This window comes from Passer domesticus, chromosome 8 (assembly GCF_036417665.1).
Source record: "Passer domesticus isolate bPasDom1 chromosome 8, bPasDom1.hap1, whole genome shotgun sequence".
In the NCBI taxonomy this organism is placed as follows: domain Eukaryota; kingdom Metazoa; phylum Chordata; class Aves; order Passeriformes; family Passeridae; genus Passer; species Passer domesticus.
The window spans coordinates 35,069,052-35,075,750 of record NC_087481.1 but is presented as its reverse complement, the minus strand read 5'-3'; the positions used below and the strand labels follow the sequence as shown (position 1 = coordinate 35,075,750).

The 6,699-nt window shown below is 41.8% G+C and overlaps 1 protein-coding gene across 2 annotated transcripts in view; it reads left to right on the top strand.

Annotated features, from left to right (window-relative positions):
* Nucleotides 1–268: 268 nt before the first annotated feature.
* ZMIZ1 (zinc finger MIZ-type containing 1) overlaps nucleotides 269–6,699 on the top strand; it is a 347,370-nt gene continuing 340,939 nt past the window's right edge. The window contains exon 1 of one of the 2 annotated variants that reach the window (XM_064430321.1): nucleotides 269–422. The gene's annotated coding sequence lies outside the window, so the exon portion shown is untranslated. The remainder of the gene's footprint in view (nucleotides 423–6,699) is intronic. The other variant, XM_064430324.1, reaches the window with a different exon arrangement.

Sequence of the window (6,699 nt, the reverse complement as noted above, 5' to 3'; positions counted from 1 at the left end):
TAAGTAAGTGCAGAAACATTTATTAATCCACTTTTCAGAAACAGGACTGGGGCATTTGCAGGGAGAAGGGTTTGTTTGAATTAGGTTGCTTTTTGTGGTTTTTTTGTTTTGTTTTGTTGTTTGGGTTTTTTTATGCAGAAAACAATTGGCAGATTGGACATTCAAAAATAAGCTTTTAAAAAAATAACAGCATTCCTGACCACTCCTCCAGCCCAGGAAGTATTAAAGAGAGAGCTCATTATTGCCCCAGCTGTGGCTGAGGAGCCAATTTGAAACAGCTGTACTAAAAGCCCTCCTGAAATTAGCAGCTGGGTATGCCCCAGGGAACCTTGGAGGAAGGTTCGGAGTGCAGCTTTACAAGTGTCTCAAGGCTGCGGTTTGGGATATTCTGTTAGCCCAGGAGCCTGTCCTCAGTCCTCCAGGTAAGGAGTGAAACTTTCCTTGTACATAGAGAGAGCTATGGATCTGGACAGAGAGCTTTGTGACTCAGCTGTAGGGGGTTGGATTTAAAGAAGTAGTAACGTGTGGGTTTGAGTCTGATAAACCTCACAGTTTTGTTGTAAATCCTGAGGAAGCTCTCTTTTGTGCCTTGGCTTAAGCTCTCAAGTTTTAGTGGCTTAAAACGCTTGTGCTGACTCTCTGTTGAGGTGCCCATGAGTGAAGGTGGGCAGCTATGAGACTGCTGCTGTGCTGTGCACACCCACAATGTGCACACCCACAATCAAATGGGGGTGATGGCATACAGGTTGTTTCTGCATTAAGTGCAATCAGGCTGATGTTTTATAGGTGGTCTAAGTCTTATGAATGTAGACAATTTTCAATGGCCAAAAAACCCAGTACTTGACTTAAGTGATTAAGATCTCAGCCACTGTGATTTGAAAGGGAAGGCTTTTTAGTGTGAAGTGCTTAGTGGTGCTCTGACTTCATAGTACCTCACGCTACCTTGCTGTGCTTCTTGAACAGCCCCTTGTGGTCCTGGCATAAGGATAATGGGATTGTTCTAGGGAGCTGCTCAGGTTTGCTGCAGAGGTGATTGAAACCAGCTAAACAGCTGGAGCATGCATGTCCCGCTTTGCTGGTTTCGTAGGAGATGTAGCCTGTGTGTTTCCACAGCTGCATTTCCTTCATGTGCCTGAAGTCGTTAATGGTAGTTAGCTCTCCCAGAGCCTCCAGGTCCTCGGGGCATGGCAGCAAAGGCTCAGCCGGGGCTGCACCATGGGCTGCTGGGGACAGACAGGAAAGTGCTTACAGGAGGGCCTGGGTGCTCCCCAGAGGAAACCTGAAAGTGTCTAGCTGAAGATTTGAGGGCGAGGAGAATGACTGAAGCCTTAAGGGAGGGCATGAAAGGGGGAAAACCCCAAACCAAAAGCTACTTGAATTTCCAGTGTATGACTCTAGCGCTAACACAGCACACTGTGCTGGGAGATCGATCCAAAATCAAGCAGTACCCAGATATTTCCACTGACATGTTCAGTGGAGTGTGAGAAGGCCTGTGGGAAAGGGAGAAAACTGGTAATATTAGAAAGTGATCACAATAACAGCAAAAAGAGCACAAATTCATTTCTGCCTTTCACTGGTTAAATGAAAAGGATGAGACATTAGGTGGATAAAGTGAGGGTGTACTTGATCTTTAGTTTTAATCTCATGTGTTTTGGGGTTTTTTCTCCATTTTATTTTTCAAGTCTGATAAAAGACTCTGAAAATAAAGTGTGCCTGGGTACAACAGCTGTGTTTGATGGTATAGTGTCCTCTATCCATTTATTTATATATAAATATTTGCATTTATTTAAGAACTATATTCTCCTAAATTTCTTCCTCCTCCCTTTCCCACTAGGTTACATGACTGACACTTTTGCCATGACAAATCCATGAGTGTCTTAAAAATTTACCATGAAAACCCTGGAGCTTTAATTATTGTGCATTTACATAATTAGTGCAAATACATGCAATTACCATGTGTACCTACACAATTACCAGCTACAATGATGTACTAACAATCCTTATTAAACTTTAGTGGGGGAGGGAGGCATTGATTGTATGCACAAGCAACATCTGCACTACAGTCTTTCTTTTTCTTGCACTTATTTGAAATAGCCACGAGTGTTCGAGGAGGGGGGGGGCGGTTAACATGCTGGAAGCTGTGGCATACTGAAAGTAGGTCAATAAGCTGTCCAAATTAGAGTTCTAGTGAGATGGAAATACAAGATATACTTCCAGCAATGTTTTCAGGATGCTATAGCTTCTGCAGTTAGTAAAATACTGGCAATTCTTGATTACCTATAGGTGAATTGTAGCTATATCCTCTATCACATCTGTAGTTCACCTGAATAGAATTCCCAAATTTTTCTTGTATTTGCGCTCTTCCTCCAGTTACAAGTGTCAGCATGACTCGAGTCCTCATGACATGCCCCTTGGCTGTTATGTCAAGCTGAATGTCTACTACTGAGGGAAAAAAGTGTTTCCAAATTACTTAATTATATTATTTATCTTAATTAATCTTTGAATTATGATGAGGGGAATTTCAGCTCATGAATGCTTTTTCTTGCAAGACACATGCTTCTTTTATTATAGAAAGTATTTAACATAAACATCCAAAGCATTAGAAAGCCTGCTAATTCCTTGGTTCTCTGGGCTCTTCTGTTCTCTAGGAATTTCAGTGGCCTTCTACTTTTCTTGGCTCACATACAATAAAATACAGCAAATGATGCATTAGGGACCACACCTCTTCCTGTTGTGTTCAGTTTTGCACTTATTCTCCTATTCAGCTGTAAGGAATTTGTTGCCTGTGGTACTTCTGTGAGAGAGCCTTATTACGAAATTCTGCACTGCTCCTTCTGCCCGAAGTAGTCCCCCAGAAGAGGAAAGAAAATAATCTGCTGCTTGTTTTGTTTTGTTTCCTTCACTTCATGGACCACAGATAAAGCCTTCATGGCCTTTTGTGCCATTTGCATATACTATGCCTCTGCAGAGTACAGCCACATGGGACTGAGTGGGTTTGGTTTGGTTTTTGGTTTGGTTATCTCTTCTTAGACAGTAGAAAACCATACTCTTTGTTAGGGCAGTGAAAAATGGAGAGGCTCATTGTTGCTGCTAAATGCAATAAAGTAACACTTTGGGCTCCCAAGCACGTTTTATGGCCAATATGGCAGTTAGTGAATAAAATCCTATGCTACAGAACATTTATGTATGTAAATAACTTATGGTTATTTATTCATATTTTATGAATTTATTTTTTCTTTTTTGGAAATTGTATTAACTATCCCTTGTGGTACTAAATACAGTTGGTTAGGGAAAAAATAGATTATGCTGCTTGCTAAGTTGGAGGACCCATTGAGAATCCAGTCCTAAGTGTGTTTAAGGCTACATTTTATTTAGCATGACCAGCTGTGTTACAAAGCGTTATAGTGCCCTGGCAAGCTCTGTCTGATAGGAAGCAGTTCTCACTGTCTTGAGAGTAACATCTTATTTTACACTTCTTTGCCCTCCTTTCACATTGTCAGCCTGGCCAGTTTAGACTACAGTCTCTCACAGATGCTCAGACCAGAGCTGAACCCAAGTTCTCTGCTTGGTGCTGGTGGTTTTTGTTGTCTCTGTCTCCCCTGACTGCAACACACAAAAACTGAAAGCGAGGAGAAAAACAGAAGTCCAACTTTGACTGCGACATTCATGTTTTACACATGGTTTAATTTGTTTTTCTTTAGATCTCATTACCTTTCTCCATTAAAATTTAGGCTGAAAGAAGACCTGCTTCCTGACAAAATCTGGCAGTAGGTAGTCAGCTTATAGAAAGATGGAGTAGTACTTCCTCTGTTGTCTATGAAATGAAAGTCCATACCTTGGACATCTCAGTTAACACACCAAGTGATGTGCTCTTGAGGTAGCTACTGGCATATCTGGGGTTACATAAGGTTATTGGATTGCTTTAGGTGGAAAAGATTAAAAATAAGGTCCTGATGGTTGTGCTCATTCAAAATCCTTGGGTATTTTGGGGGTTTTTTTGTTATGATGTTGCACATTTCATGCTGGCCATCCTCCAGTTTGCTAATTATATTCTGCTTGAATACATTCCCCTGAGTTTCAACTTGGATAAGGTTTTGTTTTCTTTTTCACTTTTCCTCCTGAAACTGTAATAGTGTAGTTTGAAAAGCATTTAGTAACAACAGAAGTAACTACAGTCCCTACTTACCAATCTCAGTTGGGATGCCTAGAAATTATTTGCTTTAAGGACAAGGTTTGGATGAGTCAAGTGACCTCAGCCCAGCACAAATTTTGATTTGAGATTTCTCCAAGTGGAGACATGCTTGGTTCTTTAATTTGGGCTTGGATTTGACTCTAACAGGGCAGAGTCTTTTTCTTCTTAAGAAGGTTTCCTGGCATGCTCAGGAGTACCTAATGTTTATATTCCCATAAAAGCATCCTTTTGGCACTATATCAGCAGCATGTTTACAATGCTCCATTTCCTCAGCTCACATACGTTAAGCTCCTTTTCAGTATGTTATACACGGCATACCTTCTCTTCCTATCCTTTCCTTCCCTTGTTTTTGGTTTTAAGATGTAATTTTGCATCTTGAAGGCATACATCCTGGTGTTCAGTGTTATCTTCCTATGTAATTTTTAATGGCTTGATTCTCTTTGTCAAACTGATCAAACCCCATGTATAATCCAGCATGGTGTGTGTATGAGAGCTGAGGTCAACACTACAAACTGTAGCTCTGATCCTTCTCAGAGAACACCCATGCATACCTGAGGCATGGGTGCCAAGTTGCTCAGCAGCCAGAGTTACTTGGGGCTTGTGTTTGCAAGACTGGAGGCTTGTTGAGTGTCTGTGTTGCCTTACAGTGGCACCCCATAGAGCTCCCAGTGAGTTTGGGGCTTGGAGTATAGAGAACAGTTTGCAGAAGCCTGGTGTGAGTAGCAGTCTGGTTTAGAAAGAATTACTGTGAAAAGGACGTGTCAGTGTAAACTCCCATAAAAGATAAGACTTGTATCCTTAGTGACCAAAAATGTCTCATTGATGATCCTTGTCTTGCCTGTCATGTGACAGCTTCTTTGGAGGAATCCAGTCGCTCATATGAGTCACAAATGACTCTGTGACTTAGGCAGCATGGGTTGAGAAGGACCTAGGCATGAAATTTAAGGAAATATGCAAATGTTTTCAGGCTTCAAAAGGAAAAGCAAAAAGAGAAAAGTCCAAATCTCCAGCTACTTCCCTCTTCATGTCTTGTAATTGTTTTCAACTTGGTTTTTCTCAGTAAAGTTGTTTACTTTTTCCTCTAGGACTCATGTTGCATAACTGCAAATTTCCTTAATGTCTTTGCATAGTAATTTTGTCTCTAATTTATGAATCCAAATAAACCCTGTTTTCTTTCCCATAGTATTAACAAAAATACAAAAGTGGACACAGTATCAGTTTCTCATGTATGTGAAGTAATGTGTACAGCCTGACTGCAGCCTCACTGAAAGTTAATCTCACTTTCACACAGGTGTAATTTTACTGCATCCGGTAGTACTCCTGGCATCCTTTAGTGTTGCAGAAAAAGACTTGCTAAACTTCAACACAACTATTGATCAGAGTAAGCATTTGCTGTAGCTAAACCGATGGGTTATGACAGAGGAGCAGATCAGAGACTTGTGCTGATGGATGAATAATCCTGTGAGGGCTCAGAAGTCTTCTAAACATGTGTGCCTGGGGAGCATCAGCTGGTGTGGTGCCACTGGTCTGAGTGTAGCAAACAGCCGCCAAAAAGGCAATGCTGGTGTCAGCCTGTTTGGAAATCAGCACTGATCCCAGGCAGTTTTTGTGTCTGTTGTACACCTGCAGTCCCTGCTGGGCTGGCTTGAGTGAGCTGTTAACCTAGGGAGCCCAGTTACCCATGGCTGTAGCACCCAATAGATCAGTGTGGACTTGGGATCTAAGCATGCATGCCCCGCTTTTGGCCTCCATGGTATGTGCTAAACCCAGCTCCAAAAGGAGCTGCATTGATAGCAGTTACCTGATAAAATTTGTATATACAAATAACCTGGGTATGTCTAGACACAAGGTCTACATGCCATCTCAATCAATTCCATTTTCATTTTGGTGCAGGATGAATTATGACAGCAGCAAAACCTAATTTGAACTGCAGCTGAAGAGGGCTAGGGGGAGGTGATATTCTGGTTTACCATACAATCCTCTGGAGAAAAGAGTTCAGATCTGTCTTAGGTTATATAACAGAAATGAGGTTAGCAGATTTGGTCTAATCCCCTGTGGACAGGCCCACCACAGAGCATGGAATAATGTGGATAACTGTCTGTCTGCATGCTTGCTGATGGCTTTGCTACTGCAGCAGCAGAACATTGTTAGGCCAGGACCCCAGATCAGGCACTGAGGCTTGTGCAGCCTGTTTCTAAAGCTGTTCCAAGACCTCTTGGTCTCAGAATTGCCGAGAACATGAAGAGCAGCCTGGTCTCTTAGAATAAACAAAAAGGGCCCAATCCTTTGTCATTTTGTGAATACTATTTTTGCTTTGCTCTGATGTTGCAACTGAGTTGGATAATTAGGCTGATTGGCCTAATTGAGGACTTTGTTTAGAGGGGTGTTCTTGGGGCAACACTGAATACCCTAAGCCGACCCTGCCATATATGTAACCTCCTAACTCATTTTTTCAGTCCAACTGACCAGTCTACCCTTTATGCCACAGCAGACAATTGGCAGTGAAT